Genomic DNA, 21,612 nt, shown 5'->3' on the forward strand with positions numbered 1-21,612 from the left:
CGGCCTCTGATTCCCCACCTCTGATTCCCCATATCTGATTCCCCACCTCTGTTTCCCGGCCTCTGATTCCCCGCTTCTGATTCTGAATTCCTGCCTCTGATTCCCCATCTCTGATTCTGCACATCTGATTCCCTGCCTCTGATTCCCCACCTCTGATTCCCCATATCTTATTTCCCGCCTCTGTTTCCCCGCCTCTGATTCCCCGCCTCTGTTTCCCCATATCTAATTCCCAACCTCTGATGCCCCAACTCTGATTCCCTGCCTCTGATTCCCCGCGTTCTATTCCCTGCCTCTGATTCCCCGCCTGTGATTCCCCATCTCTGATTCACCACCTCTGATTCCCCACCTCTGATTCCCCATATCTAATTCCCCGCCTCTGTTTGCCCGACTCTGATTCCCCGCCTCTGTTTCCCCATATCTGATTCCCCGCCTCTGAATCCCCAACTCTGATTCCCTGCCTCTGATTCCCCAGCTCTGATTCCCCGCCTTTGATTCCCCCGTCTGATTCCCAGCCTCTGAAACCCCGTGTCTGATTTCTTGCCTCTGATTCCCCGCCTATGATTCCCCATCTCTGATTCACAGCCTCTGATTCCCCACCTCTGATTCCCCATCTCTGATTCCGCACATCTGATTCCCTGCCTCTGATTCCACGACTCTGATCCCCACCTCTGATTCCGCAGCTCTGATTCCCCGCCTCTGATTCCCCAACTCTGATTCCCCGCCTCTGATTCCCCAGCTCTGATTCCCCGCCTCTGATTCCCCGTGTTTGATCCCCTGCCTCTGATTCCCCGACTCTGATCCCCACCTCTGATTCCGCAGCTCTGATTCCCCGCCTCTGATTCCCCAACTCTGATTCCCCGCCTCTGATTCCCCAACTCTGATTCCCTGCCTCTGATTCCCCAGCTTCATTCCCCGCCTTTGATTCCCCCCGTCTGATTCCCAGCCTCTGAATCCCCGTGTCTGATAACCTGCCTCTGATTCCCCGCCTCTGATTCCCCATCTCAGATTCACCGCCTCTGATTCCCCACCTCTGATTGCCCATCTCTGATTCCGCACATCCGAATCCCTGCCTCTGATTCCCCGACTCTGATTCCCCACCTCTGATTCCCCAGCTCTGATTCCCCGCCTCTGATTCCCCAACTCTGATTCCCCGCCTCTGATTCCACAGCTCTGATTCCCCGCCTCTGATTCCCCGTGTTTGATCCCCTGCCTCTGATTCCCCGCCTCTGATTCCCCATCTCTGATTCACCGCCTTTGATTCGCCACCTCTGATTCCCCATATCTGATTCCTCGCCACTGTTTCCCCGCCTCTGATTCCCCGCCTCTGATTCCCCATATCTCATTCCCCGCCTCTGATTCGCCAGCTATGATTCCCCGCCTCTGATTCCCCGCGTCTGATTCCCTGCCTCTGATTCCCCGCCTCTGATTCCACATCTCTGATTCACCACCTCTGATTCCACGCGTCTGATTCCCCGCCTCTGATTCCCCATCTCTGATTCCCCATCTCTGATTCCCCAATTCTGATTCCCCGCCTCTGATTCCCCAGCTCTGATTCCTCGCCTCTGATTCCCTTCCTTTGATTCCCAACCTCTGATTCCCCAACTCTGATTTCCCATATTGATTCCCTGCGTCTGATTCCCCACCTCTGATTTCCCATATTGATTCCCTGCGTCTGATTCCCCGCCTCTGATTCCCCAACTCTGATTCCCCGCCTCTGATTCCCCAGCTCTGATTCCCCGCATCTGATTCCCCGTGTTTGATTCCCTGCCTCTGATTCCCCACCTCTGATTCCCCATATCTGATTCCCCGCCTCTGTTTCTCCACCTTTGATTCCCCGCCTCTGTTTCCCAATATCTAAGTCCCCGCCTCTGATTCCCCAACTCTGATTCCCCACCTCTGATTCCCCAACTCTGATTCCCCGCCTCTGATTCCCCAGCTCTGATTCCCCGCCTCTGATTCCCCGTGTTTGATCCCCTGCCTCTGATTCCCCGCCTCTGATTCCCCATCTCTGATTCACCGCCTTTGATTCGCCACCTCTGATTCCCCATATCTGATTCCTCGCCTCTGTTTCCCCGCCTCGGATTCCCCATATCTCATTCCCCGCCTCTGATTCCCCATCTCTGATTCCCGGACTCTGATTCCCCACCTCTGATTCCCGGCCTCTTATTCCTGGCATCTGATTCCGGCCTCTGATTCCCGGCGTCTGATTCCCTGCTTCTGATTCCCCATCTCTGATTCCGCAAATCTAATTCCCTGCCTCTGATTCCCCACCTCTGATTCCCCATATCTGATTCCCCGCCTCTGTTTCCCCGCCTCTGATTCCCCGCCTCTGTTTCCCCATATCTAAGTCCCCGCCTCTGATTCCCCAACTTTGATTCCCCACCTCTGATTCCCCAGCTCTGATTCCCCGCCTCTGATTCCCCGCATCTGATTCCATGCATCTGATTCCCAGCCTCTGATTCCCAGCCTCTGATTCCCAACCTCTGATTCCCCACCTCTGATTCCCCATATCTGATTCCCCGCCTCTGATTCCCCGCCTCTGTTTCCCCATATCTGATCCCCGCCTCTATTTGCCCGCATCTGATTCCCCGCCTCTGTTTCCCCATATCTGATTCCCCGCCTCTGAATCCCCAACTCTGATTCCCTGCCTCTAATTTCCCAGCTCTGATTCCCCGCCTCTGATTCCCCGCGTCTGATTACCGGCCTCTGATTCCCCGCCTCTGATTCCCCATCTCTGATTCACAACCTCTGATTCCCCACCTCTGATACCCCATATCTGATTCCCCGCCTCTGTTTCCCCGGCTCTGATTCCCCACCTCTGATTCCCAATATCTGATTCCCCGCCTCTGATTCCCCACCTCTGATTCCCCGCCTCTGATTCGCCAGCTATGATTCCCCGCCTCTGATTCCCCGTGTTTGATTCCCTGCCTCTGATTCCCGGCCTCTGATTCCCCAACTCTGATTCACCGCCTTTGATTCGCCACCTCTGATTCCCCATATCTGATTCCCCGCCTCTGTTTCCCCGCCTCTGATTCCCCGCCTCTGATTCCCCATATCTCATTCCCCGCCTCTGAATCCCCATCTCTGATTCCCGGACTCTGATTCCCCACCTCTGATTCCCTGCTACTGATTCTGATTCCCTGCCTTTGATTCCCCATCTCTGATTCCGCACATCTGATTCCCTGCCTCTGATTCCCCATCTCTGATTCCCCATATCTGATTCCCCGCTTTTGTTTCCCCGCCTCTGATTCCCCGCCTCTGTTTCCCAATATCTAAGTCCCCGCCTCTGATTCCACAACTCTAATTCCCCACCTCTGATTCCCCAGCTCTGATTCCCCGCCTCTGATTCCCCGCATCTGATTCCCTGCATCTGATTCCAAGCCTCTTATTCCCTGCCTCTGATTCCCAACCTCTGATTCCCCACCTCTGATTCCCCATATCTGATTCCCAGCCTCTGTTTCCCCGCCTCTGATTCCCCGCCTCTGTTTCCCAATATCTGATTCCCGGCCTCTGGTTCCCCGCCTCTGATTCCCCGCCTCTGATTCCCTGCCTCTGATTCCCCATCTCCGATTCCGCACATCTGATTCCCTGCCTCTGATTCCCCGCCTCTGATTCCCCGCCTCTGATTCCCTGCCTCTGATTCCCAACCTCTGATTCCCCACCTCTGATTCCCCGTGTTTGATTCCCCGCCTCTGTTTCCCCGCCTCTGATTCCCCGCCTCTGATTCCCCAACTCTAATTCCCCGCCTCTGATTCCCCATATCTGATTCCCCGCCTCTGTTTCCCCGCCTCTGATTCCCCACCCCTGTTTCCCCATATCTGATTCCCTGCCTCTGATTCCCCAACTTTGATTCCCAGCATCTGATTCCCCAGCTCTGATTCCCCGCCTCTGATTCCCCGCATCTGATTCCCTGCATCTGATTCCAAGCCTCTGATTCCCTGCCTCTGATTCCCAACCTCTGATTCCCCACCTCTGTTTCCCCATATCTGATCCCCAGCCTCTGTTTCCCCGCCTCTGTTTCCCCATATCTGATTCCCGGCCTCTGATTCCCCGCCTCTGATTCCCCGCCTCTGATTCCCTGCCTCTGATTCCCCATCTCCGATTCCGCACATCTGATTCCCTGCCTCTGATTCCCCGCCTCTGATTCCCCGCCTCTGATTCCCTGCATCTGATTCCCAACCTCTGATTCCCCACCTCTGATTCCCCGTGTTTGATTCCCCGCCTCTGTTTCCCCACCTCTGATTCCCCGCCTCTGATTCCCCAGCTCTAATTCCCCGCCTCTGATTCCCCATATCTGATTCCCTGCCTCTGTTTCCCCGCCTCTGATTCCCCGCCCCTGTTTCCCCATATCTGATTCCCTGCCTCTGATTCCCCAACTTTGATTCCCAGCCTCTGATTCCCCAGCTCTGATTCCCCATCTCTGATTCACCGCCTTTGATTCGCCACCTCTGATTCCCCATATCTGATTCCCCACCTCTGTTTCCCCGCCTCTGATACCCCGCCTCTGATTCTCCATATCTCATTCCCCGCCTCTGACTCCCCATCTCTGATTCCCGGACTCTGATTCCCCACCTCTGATTCCCGGCCTCTTATTCCCAGCATCTGATTCCAGGCCTCTGATTCCCGTCCTCTGACTCCCCGCTTCTGATTCTGATTCCCTGCCTCTGATTCCCCATCTCTGATTCCGCACATCTGATTACCTGCCTCTGATTCCCCACCTCTGATTCCCCATATCTGATTCCCCGCCTCTGTTTCCACGCCTCTGATTCCCCGCCTCTGTTTCCCCATATCTAATTCCCCACCTCTGATGCCCCAACTCTGATTCCCCGCCTCTGATTCCACAGCTCTGATTCCCCGCCTCTGATTCCCCACATCCGATTCCCCATATCTGATTCCCCGCCTCTGTTTCCCCGCCCCTGATTCCCCGCCTCTGTTTCCCCATATCTGATTCCCCGCCTCTGATTCCCAACTATGATTCCCCGCCTCTTATTCCCCAGCTCTGATTCCCTGCCTCTGATTCCCCGCGTTCTATTCCCTGCCTCTGATTCCCCGCCTGTGATTCCCCATCTCTGATTCACCACCTCTGATTCCCCACCACTGATTCCCCATATCTAATTCCCCGCCTCTGTTTGCCTGCCTCTGATTCCCCGCCTCTGTTTCCCCATATCTGATTCCCCGCCTCTGAATCCCCAACTCTGATTCCCTGCCTCTGATTCCCCAGCTTCATTCCCCGCCTTTGATTCCCCCCGTCTGATTCCCAGCCTCTGAATCCCCGTGTCTGAAAACCTGCCTCTGATTCCACGCCTCAGATTCCCCATCTCAGATTCACCGCCTCTGATTCCCCACCTCTGATTCCCCATCTCTGATTCCGCACATCCGATTCCCTGCCTCTGATTCCCCGACTCTGATTCCCCACCTCTGAATCCCCAGCTCTGATTCCCCGCCTCTGATTCCCCAACTCTGATTCCCCACCTCTGATTCCCCGCATCTGATTCCCTGCATCTGATTCCAAGCCTCTGATTCCCTGCCTCTGATTCCCAACCTCTGATTCCCCACCTCTGATTCCCCATATCTGATCCCCAGCCTCTGTTTCCCCGCCTCTGTTTCCCCATATCTGATTCCCGGCCTCTGATTCCCCACCTCTGATTCCCCGCCTCTGATTCCCTGCCTCTGATTCCCCATCTCCGATTCCGCACATCTGATTCCCTGCCTCTGATTCCCCACCTCTGATTCCCCGCCTCTGATTCCCTGCATCTGATTCCCAACCTCTGATTCCCCACCTCTGATTCCCCGTGTTTGATTCCCCGCCTCTGTTTCCCCGCCTCTGATTCCCCGCCTCTGATTCCCCAACTCTAATTCCCCGCCTCTGATTCCCCATATCTGATTCCCTGCCTCTGTTTCCCCGCCTCTGATTCCCCGCCCCTGTTTTCCCATATCTGATTCCCTGCCTCTGATTCCCCAACTTTGATTCACAGCCTCTGATTCCCCAGCTCTGATTCCCCGCCTCTGATTCCCCGTGTTTGATTCCCTGTCTCTGATTCCCCGCCTCTGATTCCCCAACTCTAATTCCCCGCCTCTGATTCCCCATATCTGATTCCCTGCCTCTGTTTCCCCGCCTCTGATTCCCCGCCTCTGTTTCCCCGCCTCTGATTCCCCACCTCTGATTCCCAATATCTGATTCCCCGCCTCTGATTCCCCACCTCTGATTCCCCGCCTCTGATTCGCCAGCTATGATTCCCCGCCTCTTATTCCCCGCGTCTGATTCCCTGCCTCTGATTCCCCGCCTCTGATTCCACATCTCTGATTCACCACCTCTGATTCCCCGCGTCTGATTCCCTGCCTCTGATTCCCCATCTCTGATTCCCCATCTCTGATTCCCCTATTCTGATTCCCCTCCTCTGATTCCCCGTGTTTGATTCCCTGCCTCTGATTCCCGGCCTCTGATTCCCCATCTCTGATTCACCGCCTTTGATTCGCCACCTCTGATTCGCCATATCTGATTCCCCGCCTCTGTTTCCCCGCCTCTGATTCCCCGCCTCTGATTCCCCATATCTCATTCCCCGCCTCTGAATCCCAATCTCTGATTCCCGGACTCTGATTCCCCACCTCTGATTTCCGGCCTCTTATTCCCGGCATCTGATTCCGGCCTCTGATTCCCGGCCTCTGATTCCCTGCTTCTGATTCTGATTCCCTGCCTTTGATTCCCCATCTCTGATTCCGCACATCTGATTCCCTGCCTCTGATTCCCCATCTCTGATTCCCCATATCTGATTCCCCGCCTCTGATTCCCTGCCTCTGTTTCCCAATATCTAAGTCCCTGCCTCTGATTCCCCAACTCTGATTCCCCACCTCTGATTCCCCAGCTCTGATTCCCCGCCTCTGATTCCCCGCATCTGATTCCCTGCATCTGATTCCAAGCCTCTGATTCCCTGCCTCTGATTCCCAACCTCTGATTCCCCACCTCTGATTCCCCATATCTGATTCCCAGCCTCTGTTTCCCCGCCTCTGATTCCCCGCCTCTGTTTCCCCATATCTGATTCCCGGCCTCTGATTCCCCGCCTCTGATTCCCCGCCTCTGATTCCCTATCTCCGATTCCGCACATCTGATTCCCTGCCTCTGATTCCCCGCCTCTGATTCCCCGCCTCTGATTCCCTGCCACTGATTCCCAACCTCTGATTCCCCACCTCTGATTCCCCGTGTTTGATTCCCCGCCTCTGTTTCCCCGCCTCTGATTCCCCGCCTCTGATTCCCCAACTCTAATTCCCCGCCTCTGATTCCCCATATCTGATTCCCCGCCTCTGTTTCCCCGCTTCTGATTCCCCGCCCCTGTTTCCCCATATCTGATTCCCTGCCTCTGATTCCCCAACTTTGATTCCCAGCCTCTGATTCCCCAGCTCTGATTCCCCACCTCTGTTTCCCCGCCTCTGATTCCCCGCCTCTGATTCTCCATATCTCATTCCCCGCCTCTGACTCCCCATCTCTGATTCCCGGACTCTGATTCCCCACCTCTGATTCCCGGCCTCTTATTCCCAGCATCTGATTCCAGGCCTCTGATTCCCGTCCTCTGACTCCCCGCTTCTGATTCTGATTCCCTGCCTCTGATTCCCCATCTCTGATTCCGCACATCTGATTACCTGCCTCTGATTCCCCACCTCTGATTCCCCATATCTGATTCCCCGCCTCTGTTTCCACGCCTCTGATTCCCCGCCTCTGTTTCCCCATATCTAATTCCCCACCTCTGATGCCCCAACTCTGATTCCCCGCCTCTGATTCCACAGCTCTGATTCCCCGCCTCTGATTCCCCACATCCGATTCCCCATATCTGATTCCCCGCCTCTGTTTCCCCGCCCCTGATTCCCCGCCTCTGTTTCCCCATATCTGATTCCCCGCCTCTGATTCCCAACTATGATTCCCCGCCTCTTATTCCCCAGCTCTGATTCCCTGCCTCTGATTCCCCGCGTTCTATTCCCTGCCTCTGATTCCCCGCCTGTGATTCCCCATCTCTGATTCACCACCTCTGATTCCCCACCACTGATTCCCCATATCTAATTCCCCGCCTCTGTTTGCCTGCCTCTGATTCCCCGCCTCTGTTTCCCCATATCTGATTCCCCGCCTCTGAATCCCCAACTCTGATTCCCTGCCTCTGATTCCCCAGCTTCATTCCCCGCCTTTGATTCCCCCCGTCTGATTCCCAGCCTCTGAATCCCCGTGTCTGAAAACCTGCCTCTGATTCCACGCCTCTGATTCCCCATCTCAGATTCACCGCCTCTGATTCCCCACCTCTGATTCCCCATCTCTGATTCCGCACATCCGATTCCCTGCCTCTGATTCCCCGACTCTGATTCCCCACCTCTGATTCCCCAGCTCTGATTCCCCGCCTCTGATTCCCCAACTCTGATTCCCCACCTCTGATTCCCCAGCTGTGATTCCCCGCCTCTGATTCCCCGTGTTTGATCCCCTGCCTCTGATTCCCCAGCTCTGATTCCCCATATCTGATTCCCCGCCTCTGTTTCCCCGCCTCTGATTCCTCGCCTCTGATTCCCCATATCTCATTCCCCGCCTCTGACTCCCCATCTCTGATTCCCGGACTCTGATTCCCCACCTCTGATTCCCGGCCTCTTATTCCCGGCATCTGATTCCGGCCTCTGATTCCCGGCCTCTGATTCCCTGCGTCTGTTTCTGATTCCCTGCCTCTGATTCCGCAAATCTAATTCCCTGCCTCTGATTCCCCACCTCTGATTCCCCATATCTGATTCCCCGCCTCTGTTTCCCCACCTTTGATTCCCCGCCTCTGTTTCCCAATATCTAAGTCCCTGCCTCTGATTCCCCAACTCTGATTCCCCACCTCTGATTCCCCAACTCTGATTCCCCGCCTCTGATTCCTCGGCTCTGATTCCCCGCCTCTGATTCCCCGTGTTTGATCCCCTGCCTCTGATTCCCCGCCTCTGATTCCCCATCTCTGATTCACCGCCTTTGATTCGCCACCTCTGATTCCCCATATCTGATTCCTCGCATCTGTTTCCCCGCCTCTGATTCCCCGCCTCTGATTCCCCATATCTCATTCCCCGCCTCTGATTCCCCATCTCTGATTCCCGGACTCTGATTCCCCACCTCTGATTCCCGGCCTCTTATTCCCGGCATCTGATTCCGGCCTCTGATTCCCGGCCTCTGATTCCCTGCTTCTGATTCCCCATCTCTGATTCCGCAAATCTAATTCCCTGCCTCTGATTCCCCACCTCTGATTCCCCATATCTGATTCCCCGCCTCTGTTTCCCCGCCTCTGATTCCCCGCCTCTGTTTCCCCATATCTAAGTCCCCGCCTCTGATTCCCCAACTTTCATTCCCCACCTCTGATTCCCCAGCTCTGATTCCCCGCCTCTGATTCCCCGCATCTGATTCCATGCATCTGATTCCCAGCCTCTGATTCCCAGCCTCTGATTCCCAACCTCTGATTCCCCACCTCTGATTCCCCATATCCGATTCCACGCCTCTGTTTCCCCGCCTCTGATTCCCCGCCTCTGTTTCCCCATATCTGATCCCCGCCTCTATTTGCCCGCATCTGATTCCCCGCCTCTGTTTCCCCATATCTGATTCCCCACCTCTGAATCCCCAACTCTGATTCCCTGCATCTTATTCCCCAGCTCTGATTCCCTGCCTCTGATTCCCCGCGTTCTATTCCCTGCCTCTGATTCCCCGCCTGTGATTCCCCATCTCTGATTCACCACCTCTGATTCCCCACCACTGATTCCCCATATCTAATTCCCCGCCTCTGTTTGCCTGCCTCTGATTCCCCGCCTCTGTTTCCCCATATCTGATTCCCCGCCTCTGAATCCCCAACTCTGATTCCCTGCCTCTGATTCCCCAGCTTCATTCCCCGCCTTTGATTCCCCCCGTCTGATTCCCAGCCTCTGAATCCCCGTGTCTGAAAACCTGCCTCTGATTCCACGCCTCAGATTCCCCATCTCAGATTCACCGCCTCTGATTCCCCACCTCTGATTCCCCATCTCTGATTCCGCACATCCGATTCCCTGCCTCTGATTCCCCGACTCTGATTCCCCACCTCTGAATCCCCAGCTCTGATTCCCCGCCTCTGATTCCCCAACTCTGATTCCCCACCTCTGATTCCCCGCATCTGATTCCCTGCATCTGATTCCAAGCCTCTGATTCCCTGCCTCTGATTCCCAACCTCTGATTCCCCACCTCTGATTCCCCATATCTGATCCCCAGCCTCTGTTTCCCCGCCTCTGTTTCCCCATATCTGATTCCCGGCCTCTGATTCCCCACCTCTGATTCCCCGCCTCTGATTCCCTGCCTCTGATTCCCCATCTCCGATTCCTCACATCTGATTCCCTGCCTCTGATTTCCCACCTCTGATTCCCCGCCTCTGATTCCCTGCATCTGATTCCCAACCTCTGATTCCCCACCTCTGATTCCCCGTGTTTGATTCCCCGCCTCTGTTTCCCCGCCTCTGATTCCCCGCCTCTGATTCCCCAACTCTAATTCCCCGCCTCTGATTCCCCATATCTGATTCCCTGCCTCTGTTTCCCCGCCTCTGATTCCCCGCCCCTGTTTTCCCATATCTGATTCCCTGCCTCTGATTCCCCAACTTTGATTCCCAGCCTCTGATTCCCCAGCTCTGATTCCCCGCCTCTGATTCCCCGTGTTTGATTCCCTGCCTCTGATTCCCCGCCTCTGATTCCCCAACTCTAATTCCCCGCCTCTGATTCCCCATATCTGATTCCCTGCCTCTGTTTCCCCGCCTCTGATTCCCCGCCTCTGTTTCCCCGCCTCTGATTCCCCACCTCTGATTCCCAATATCTGATTCCCCGCCTCTGATTCCCCACCTCTGATTCCCCGCCTCTGATTCGCCAGCTATGATTCCCCGCCTCTTATTCCCCGCGTCTGATTCCCTGCCTCTGATTCCCCGCCTCTGATTCCACATCTCTGATTCACCACCTCTGATTCCCCGCGTCTGATTCCCTGCCTCTGATTCCCCATCTCTGATTCCCCATCTCTGATTCCCCAATTCTGATTCCCCTCCTCTGATTCCCCGTGTTTGATTCCCTGCCTCTGATTCCCGGCCTCTGATTCCCCATCTCTGATTCACCGCCTTTGATTCGCCACCTCTGATTCGCCATATCTGATTCCCCGCCTCTGTTTCCCCGCCTCTGATTCCCCGCCTCTGATTCCCCATATCTCATTCCCCGCCTCTGAATCCCAATCTCTGATTCCCGGACTCTGATTCCCCACCTCTGATTTCCGGCCTCTTATTCCCGGCATCTGATTCCGGCCTCTGATTCCCGGCCTCTGATTCCCTGCTTCTGATTCTGATTCCCTGCCTTTGATTCCCCATCTCTGATTCCGCACATCTGATTCCCTGCCTCTGATTCCCCATCTCTGATTCCCCATATCTGATTCCCCGCCTCTGATTCCCTGCCTCTGTTTCCCAATATCTAAGTCCCTGCCTCTGATTCCCCAACTCTGATTCCCCACCTCTGATTCCCCAGCTCTGATTCCCCGCCTCTGATTCCCCGCATCTGATTCCCTGCATCTGATTCCAAGCCTCTGATTCCCTGCCTCTGATTCCCAACCTCTGATTCCCCACCTCTGATTCCCCATATCTGATTCCCAGCCTCTGTTTCCCCGCCTCTGATTCCCCGCCTCTGTTTCCCCATATCTGATTCCCGGCCTCTGATTCCCCGCCTCTGATTCCCCGCCTCTGATTCCCTATCTCCGATTCCGCACATCTGATTCCCTGCCTCTGATTCCCCGCCTCTGATTCCCCGCCTCTGATTCCCTGCCACTGATTCCCAACCTCTGATTCCCCACCTCTGATTCCCCGTGTTTGATTCCCCGCCTCTGTTTCCCCGCCTCTGATTCCCCGCCTCTGATTCCCCAACTCTAATTCCCCGCCTCTGATTCCCCATATCTGATTCCCCGCCTCTGTTTCCCCGCTTCTGATTCCCCGCCCCTGTTTCCCCATATCTGATTCCCTGCCTCTGATTCCCCAACTTTGATTCCCAGCCTCTGATTCCCCAGCTCTGATTCCCCACCTCTGTTTCCCCGCCTCTGATTCCCCGCCTCTGATTCTCCATATCTCATTCCCCGCCTCTGACTCCCCATCTCTGATTCCCGGACTCTGATTCCCCACCTCTGATTCCCGGCCTCTTATTCCCAGCATCTGATTCCAGGCCTCTGATTCCCGTCCTCTGACTCCCCGCTTCTGATTCTGATTCCCTGCCTCTGATTCCCCATCTCTGATTCCGCACATCTGATTACCTGCCTCTGATTCCCCACCTCTGATTCCCCATATCTGATTCCCCGCCTCTGTTTCCACGCCTCTGATTCTCCGCCTCTGTTTCCCCATATCTAATTCCCCACCTCTGATGCCCCAACTCTGATTCCCCGCCTCTGATTCCACAGCTCTGATTCCCCGCCTCTGATTCCCCACATCCGATTCCCCATATCTGATTCCCCGCCTCTGTTTCCCCGCCCCTGATTCCCCGCCTCTGTTTCCCCATATCTGATTCCCCGCCTCTGATTCCCAACTATGATTCCCCGCCTCTTATTCCCCAGCTCTGATTCCCTGCCTCTGATTCCCCGCGTTCTATTCCCTGCCTCTGATTCCCCGCCTGTGATTCCCCATCTCTGATTCACCACCTCTGATTCCCCACCACTGATTCCCCATATCTAATTCCCCGCCTCTGTTTGCCTGCCTCTGATTCCCCGCCTCTGTTTCCCCATATCTGATTCCCCGCCTCTGAATCCCCAACTCTGATTCCCTTCCTCTGATTCCCCAGCTTCATTCCCCGCCTTTGATTCCCCCCGTCTGATTCCCAGCCTCTGAATCCCCGTGTCTGAAAACCTGCCTCTGATTCCACGCCTCTCATTCCCCATCTCAGATTCACCGCCTCTGATTCCCCACCTCTGATTCCCCATCTCTGATTCCGCACATCCGATTCCCTGCCTCTGATTCCCCGACTCTGATTCCCCACCTCTGATTCCCCAGCTCTGATTCCCCGCCTCTGATTCCCCAACTCTGATTCCCCACCTCTGATTCCCCAGCTGTGATTCCCCGCCTCTGATTCCCCGTGTTTGATCCCCTGCCTCTGATTCCCCGCCTCTGATTCCCCAACTCTGATTCCCCACCTCTGATTCCCCAGCTGTGATTTCCCGCCTCTGTTTCCCCGCCTCTGATTCCTCGCCTCTGATTCCCCATATCTCATTCCCCGCCTCTGACTCCCCATCTCTGATTCCCGGACTCTGATTCCCCACCTCTGATTCCCGGCCTCTTATTCCCGGCATCTGATTCCGGCCTCTGATTCCCGGCCTCTGATTCCCTGCGTCTGTTTCTGATTCCCTGCCTCTGATTCCGCAAATCTAATTCCCTGCCTCTGATTCCCCACCTCTGATTCCCCATATCTGATTCCCCGCCTCTGTTTCCCCACCTTTGATTCCCCGCCTCTGTTTCCCAATATCTAAGTCCCTGCCTCTGATTCCCCAACTCTGATTCCCCACCTCTGATTCCCCAACTCTGATTCCCCGCCTCTGATTCCTCGGCTCTGATTCCCCGCCTCTGATTCCCCGTGTTTGATCCCCTGCCTCTGATTCCCCGCCTCTGATTCCCCATCTCTGATTCACCGCCTTTGATTCGCCACCTCTGATTCCCCATATCTGATTCCTCGCATCTGTTTCCCCGCCTCTGATTCCCCGCCTCTGATTCCCCATATCTCATTCCCCGCCTCTGATTCCCCATCTCTGATTCCCGGACTCTGATTCCCCACCTCTGATTCCCGGCCTCTTATTCCCGGCATCTGATTCCGGCCTCTGATTCCCGGCCTCTGATTCCCTGCTTCTGATTCCCCATCTCTGATTCCGCAAATCTAATTCCCTGCCTCTGATTCCCCACCTCTGATTCCCCATATCTGATTCCCCGCCTCTGTTTCCCCGCCTCTGATTCCCCGCCTCTGTTTCCCCATATCTAAGTCCCCGCCTCTGATTCCCCAACTTTCATTCCCCACCTCTGATTGCCCAGCTCTGATTCCCCGCCTCTGATTCCCCGCATCTGATTCCATGCATCTGATTCCCAGCCTCTGATTCCCAGCCTCTGATTCCCAACCTCTGATTCCCCACCTCTGATTCCCCATATCCGATTCCACGCCTCTGTTTCCCCGCCTCTGATTCCCCGCCTCTGTTTCCCCATATCTGATCCCCGCCTCTATTTGCCCGCATCTGATTCCCCGCCTCTGTTTCCCCATATCTGATTCCCCACCTCTGAATCCCCAACTCTGATTCCCTGCATCTAATTTCCCAGCTCTGATTCCCCGCCTCTGATTCCCCGCGTCTGATTACCGGCCTCTGATTCCCCGCCTCTGATTCCCCATCTCTGATTCACAACCTCTGATTCCCCACCTCTGATACCCCATATCTGATTCCCCGCCTCTGTTTCCCCGCCTCTGATTCCCCACCTCTGATTCCCAATACCTGATTCCCCGCCTCTGATTCCCCACCTCTGATTCCCCGCCTCTGATTCACCAGCTATGATTCCCCGCCTCTGATTCCCCGTGTTTGATTCCCTGCCTCTGATTCCCGGCCTCTGATTCCCCATCTCTGATTCACCGCCTTTGTTTCGCCACCTCTGATTCCCCATATCTGATTCCCCGCCTCTGTTTCCCCGCCTCTGATTCCCCGCCTCTGATTCCCCATATCTCATTCCCCGCCTCTGAATCCCCATCTCTGATTCCCTGCCTCTGATTCCCCGCCTCTGATTAACCACCTCTGATTCCCCATATCTGATTCCACGCCTCTGTTTCCCCGCCTCTGATTCCCCGCCTCTGTTTCCCCATATCTGATCCCCGCCTCTATTTGCCCGCATCTGATTCCCCGCCTCTGTTTCCCCATATCTGATTCCCCGCCTCTGAATCCCCAACTCTGATTCCCTGCCTCTAATTTCCCAGCTCTGATTCCCCGCCTCTGATACCCCGCGTCTGATTACCCGCGTCTGATTACCGGCCTCTGATTCCCCGCCTCTGATTCCCCATCTCTGATTCACAACCTGTGATTCCCCACCTCTGATACCCCATATCTGATTCCCCGCCTCTGTTTCCCCGCCTCTGATTCCCCACCTCTGATTCCCAATATCTGATTCACCGCCTCTGATTCCCCACCTCTGATTCCCCGCCTCTGATTCGCCAGCTATGATTCCCCGCCTCTGATTCCCCGTGTTTGATTCCCTGCCTCTGATTCCCGGCCTCTGATTCCCCAACTCTGATTCACCGCCTTTGATTCGCCACCTCTGATTCCCCATATCTGATTCCCCGCCTCTGTTTCCCCGCCTCTGATTCCCCGCCTCTGATTCCCCATATCTCATTCCCCGCCTCTGAATCCCCATCTCTGATTCCCGGACTCTGATTCCCCACCTCTGATTCCCTGCTACTGATTCTGATTCCCTGCCTTTGATTCCCCATCTCTGATTCCGCACATCTGATTCCCTGCCTCTGATTCCCCATCTCTGATTCCCCATATCTGATTCCCCGCTTCTGTTTCCCCGCCTCTGATTCCCCGCCTCTGTTTCCCAATATCTAAGTCCCCGCCTCTGATTCCACAACTCTAATTCCCCACCTCTGATTCCCCAGCTCTGATTCCCCGCCTCTGATTCCCCGCATCTGATTCCCTGCATCTGATTCCAAGCCTCTTATTCCCTGCCTCTGATTCCCAACCTCTGATTCCCCACCTCTGATTCCCCATATCTGATTCCCAGCCTCTGTTTCCCCGCCTCTGATTCCCCGCCTCTGTTTCCCCATATCTGATTCCCGGCCTCTGGTTCCCCGCCTCTGATTCCCCGCCTCTGATTCCCTGCCTCTGATTCCCCATCTCCGATTCCGCACATCTGATTCCCTGCCTCTGATTCCCCGCCTCTGATTCCCCGCCTCTGATTCCCTGCCTCTGATTCCCAACCTCTGATTCCCCACCTCTGATTCCCCGTGTTTGATTCCCCGCCTCTGTTTCCCCGTCTCTGATTCCCCGCCTCTGATTCCCCAACTCTAATTCCCCGCCTTTGATTCCCCATATCTGATTCCCCGCCTCTGTTTCCCCGCCTCTGATTCCCCACCCCTGTTTCCCCATATCTGATTCCCTGCCTCTGATTCCCCAACTTTGATTCCCAGCATCTGATTCCCCAGCTCTGATTCCCCGCCTCTGATTCCCCGCATCTGATTCCCTGCATCTGATTCCAAGCCTCTGATTCCCTGCCTCTGATTCCCAACCTCTGATTCCCCACCTCTGATTCCCCATATCTGATCCCCAGCCTCTGTTTCCCCGCCTCTGTTTCCCCATATCTGATTCCCGGCCTCTGATTCCCCGCCTCTGATTCCCCGCCTCTGATTCCCTGCCTCTGATTCCCCATCTCCGATTCCGCACATCTGATTCCCTGCCTCTGATTCCCCGCCTCTGATTCCCCGCCTCTGATTCCCTGCATCTGATTCCCAACCTCTGATTCCCCACCTCTGATTCCCCGTGTTTGATTCCCCGCCTCTGTTTCCCCGCCTCTGATTCCCCGCCTCTGATTCCCCAACTCTAATTCCCCGCCTCTGATTCCCCATATCTGATTCCCTGCCTCTGTTTCCCCGCCTCTGATTCCCCTCCCCTGTTTCCCCATATCTGATTCCCTGCCTCTGATTCCCCAACTTTGATTCCCAGCCTCTGATTCCCCAGCTCTGATTCCCCGCCTCTGATTCCCCGTGTTTGATTCCCTGCCTCTGATTCCCCGCCTCTGATTCCCCATCTCTGATTCACTGCCTTTGATTCGCCACCTCTGATTCCCCATATCTGATTCCCCACCTCTGTTTCCCCGCCTCTGATTCCCCGCCTCTGATTCTCCATATCTCATTCCCCGCCTCTGACTCCCCATCTCTGATTCCCGGACTCTGATTCCCCACCTCTGATTCCCGGCCTCTTATTCCCAGCATCTGATTCCAGGCCTCTGATTCCCGTCCTCTGACTCCCCGCTTCTGATTCTGATTACCGGCCTCTGATTCCCCGCCTCTGATTCCCCATCTCTGATTCACAACCTCTGATTCCCCACCTCTGATACCCCATATCTGATTCCCCGCCTCTGTTTCCCCGCCTCTGATTCCCCACCTCTGATTCCCAATACCTGATTCCCCGCCTCTGATTCCCCACCTCTGATTCCCCGCCTCTGATTCACCAGCTATGATTCCCCGCCTCTGATTCCCCGTGTTTGATTCCCTGCCTCTGATTCCCGGCCTCTGATTCCCCATCTCTGATTCACCGCCTTTGTTTCGCCACCTCTGATTCCCCATATCTGATTCCCCGCCTCTGTTTCCCCGCCTCTGATTCCCCGCCTCTGATTCCCCATATCTCATTCCCCGCCTCTGAATCCCCATCTCTGATTCCCTGCCTCTGATTCCCCGCCTCTGATTAACCACCTCTGATTCCCCATATCTGATTCCACGCCTCTGTTTCCCCGCCTCTGATTCCCCGCCTCTGTTTCCCCATATCTGATCCCCGCCTCTATTTGCCCGCATCTGATTCCCCGCCTCTGTTTCCCCATATCTGATTCCCCGCCTCTGAATCCCCAACTCTGATTCCCTGCCTCTAATTTCCCAGCTCTGATTCCCCGCCTCTGATACCCCGCGTCTGATTACCCGCGTCTGATTACCGGCCTCTGATTCCCCGCCTCTGATTCCCCATCTCTGATTCACAACCTGTGATTCCCCACCTCTGATACCCCATATCTGATTCCCCGCCTCTGTTTCCCCGCCTCTGATTCCCCACCTCTGATTCCCAATATCTGATTCCCCGCCTCTGATTCCCCACCTCTGATTCCCCGCCTCTGATTCGCCAGCTATGATTCCCCGCCTCTGATTCCCCGTGTTTGATTCCCTGCCTCTGATTCCCGGCCTCTGATTCCCCAACTCTGATTCACCGCCTTTGATTCGCCACCTCTGATTCCCCATATCTGATTCCCCGCCTCTGTTTCCCCGCCTCTGATTCCCCGCCTCTGATTCCCCATATCTCATTCCCCGCCTCTGAATCCCCATCTCTGATTCCCGGACTCTGATTCCCCACCTCTGATTCCCTGCTACTGATTCTGATTCCCTGCCTTTGATTCCCCATCTCTGATTCCGCACATCTGATTCCCTGCCTCTGATTCCCGCTCTCTGATTCCCCATATCTGATTCCCCGCTTCTGTTTCCCCGCCTCTGATTCCCCGCCTCTGTTTCCCAATATCTAAGTCCCCGCCTCTGATTCCACAACTCTAATTCCCCACCTCTGATTCCCCAGCTCTGATTCCCCGCCTCTGATTCCCCGCATCTGATTCCCTGCATCTGATTCCAAGCCTCTTATTCCCTGCCTCTGATTCCCAACCTCTGATTCCCCACCTCTGATTCCCCATATCTGATTCCCAGCCTCTGTTTCCCCGCCTCTGATTCCCCGCCTCTGTTTCCCCATATCTGATTCCCGGCCTCTGGTTCCCCGCCTCTGATTCCCCGCCTCTGATTCCCTGCCTCTGATTCCCCATCTCCGATTCCGCACATCTGATTCCCTGCCTCTGATTCCCCGCCTCTGATTCCCCGCCTCTGATTCCCTGCCTCTGATTCCCAACCTCTGATTCCCCACCTCTGATTCCCCGTGTTTGATTCCCCGCCTCTGTTTCCCCGCCTCTGATTCCCCGCCTCTGATTCCCCAACTCTAATTCCCCGCCTCTGATTCCCCATATCTGATTCCCCGCCTCTGTTTCCCCGCCTCTGATTCCCCACCCCTGTTACCCCATATCTGATTCCCTGCCTCTGATTCCCCAACTTTGATTCCCAGCATCTGATTCCCCAGCTCTGATTCCCCGCCTCTGATTCCCCGCATCTGATTCCCTGCATCTGATTCCAAGCCTCTGATTCCCTGCCTCTGATTCCCAACCTCTGATTCCCCACCTCTGATTCCCCATATCTGATCCCCAGCCTCTGTTTCCCCGCCTCTGTTTCCCCATATCTGATTCCCGGCCTCTGACTCCCCGCCTCTGATTCCCCGCCTCTGATTCCCTGCCTCTGATTCCCCATCTCCGATTCCGCACATCTGATTCCCTGCCTCTGATTCCCCGCCTCTGATTCCCCGCCTCTGATTCCCTGCATCTGATTCCCAACCTCTGATTCCCCACCTCTGATTCCCCGTGTTTGATTCCCCGCCTCTGTTTCCCCGCCTCTGATTCCCCGCCTCTGATTCCCCAACTCTAATTCCCCGCCTCTGATTCCCCATATCTGATTCCCTGCCTCTGTTTCCCCGCCTCTGATTCCCCGCCCCTGTTTCCCCATATCTGATTCCCTGCCTCTGATTCCCCAACTTTGATTCCCAGCCTCTGATTCCCCAGCTCTGATTCCCCGCCTCTGATTCCCCGTGTTTGATTCCCTGCCTCTGATTCCCCGCCTCTGATTCCCCATCTCTGATTCACTGCCTTTGATTCGCCACCTCTGATTCCCCATATCTGATTCCCCACCTCTGTTTCCCCGCCTCTGATTCCCCGCCTCTGATTCTCCATATCTCATTCCCCGCCTCTGACTCCCCATCTCTGATTCCCGGACTCTGATTCCCCACCTCTGATTCCCGGCCTCTTATTCCCAGCATCTGATTCCAGGCCTCTGATTCCCGTCCTCTGACTCCCCGCTTCTGATTCTGATTCCCTGCCTCTGATTCCCCATCTCTGATTCCGCACATCTGATTACCTGCCTCTGATTCCCCACCTCTGATTCCCATTATCTGATTCCCCGCCTCTGTTTCCACGCCTCTGATTCCCCGCCTCTGTTTCCCCATATCTAATTCCCCACCTCTGATGCCCCAACTCTGATTCCCCGCCTCTGATTCCACAGCTCTGATTCCCCGCCTCTGATTCCCCACATCCGATTCCCCATATCTGATTCCCCGCCTCTGTTTCCCCGCCCCTGATTCCCCGCATCTGTTTCCCCATATCTGATTCCCCGCCTCTGATTCCCAACTATGATTCCCCGCCTCTTATTCCCCAGCTCTGATTCCCTGCCTCTGATTCCCCGCGTTCTATTCCCTGCCTCTGATTCCCCGCCTGTGATTCCCCATCTCTGATTCACCACCTCTGATTCCCCACCACTGATTCCCCATATCTAATTCCCCGCCTCTGTTTGCCTGCCTCTGATTCCCCGCCTCTGTTTCCCCATATCTGATTCCCCGCCTCTGAATCCCCAACTCTGATTCCCTGCCTCTGATTCCCCAGCTTCATTCCCCGCCTTTGATTCCCCCCGTCTGATTCCCAGCCTCTGAATCCCCGTGTCTGAAAACCTGCCTCTGATTCCACGCCTCTGATTCCCCATCTCAGATTCACCGCCTCTGATTCCCCACCTCTGATTCCCCATCTCTGATTCCGCACATCCGATTCCCTGCCTCTGATTCCCCGACTCTGATTCCCCACCTCTGATTCCCCAGCTCTGATTCCCCGCCTCTGATTCCCCAACTCTGATTCCCCACCTCTGATTCCCCAGCTGTGATTCCCCGCCTCTGATTCCCCGTGTTTGATCCCCTGCCTCTGATTCCCCAGCTCTGATTCCCCATATCTGATTCCCCGCCTCTGTTTCCCCGCCTCTGATTCCTCGCCTCTGATTCCCCATATCTCATTCCCCGCCTCTGACTCCCCATCTCTGATTCCCGGACTCTGATTCCCCACCTCTGATTCCCGGCCTCTTATTCCCGGCATCTGATTCCCGCCTCTGATTCCCGGCCTCTGATTCCCTGCGTCTGTTTCTGATTCCCTGCCTCTGATTCCGCAAATCTAATTCCCTGCCTCTGATTCCCCACCTCTGATTCCCCATATCTGATTCCCCGCCTCTGTTTCCCCACCTTTGATTCCCCGCCTCTGTTTCCCAATATCTAAGTCCCTGCCTCTGATACCCCAACTCTGATTCCCCACCTCTGATTCCCCAACTCTGATTCCCCGCCTCTGATTCCTCGGCTCTGATTCCCCGCCTCTGATTCCCCGTGTTTGATCCCCTGCCTCTGATTCCCCGCCTCTGATTCCCAATCTCTGATTCACCGCCTTTGATTCGCCACCTCTGATTCCCCATATCTGATTCCTCGCCTCTGTTTCCCCGCCTCTGATTCCCCGCCTCTGATTCCCCATATCTCATTCCCCGCCTCTGATTCCCCATCTCTGATTCCCGGACTCTGATTCCCCACCTCTGATTCCCGGCCTCTTATTCCCGGCATCTGATTCCGGCCTCTGATTCCCGGCCTCTGATTCCCTGCTTCTGATTCCCCATCTCTGATTCCGCAAATCTAATTCCCTGCCTCTGATTCCCCACCTCTGATTCCCCATATCTGATTCCCCGCCTCTGTTTCCCCGCCTCTGATTCCCCGCCTCTGTTTCCCCATATCTAAGTCCCCGCCTCTGAATCCCCAACTCTGATTCCCTGCCACTGATTCCCCAGCTTCATTCCCCGCCTTTGATTCCCCCCGTCTGATTCCCAGCCTCTGAATCCCCGTGTCTGAAAACCTGCCTCTGATTCCACGCCTCTGATTCCCCATCTCAGATAGACCGCCTCTGATTCCCCACCTCTGATTCCCCATCTCTGATT

This window comes from Narcine bancroftii, chromosome 7 (genome assembly GCF_036971445.1).
Source record: "Narcine bancroftii isolate sNarBan1 chromosome 7, sNarBan1.hap1, whole genome shotgun sequence".
Classification (NCBI taxonomy): Eukaryota; Metazoa; Chordata; class Chondrichthyes; order Torpediniformes; family Narcinidae; genus Narcine; species Narcine bancroftii.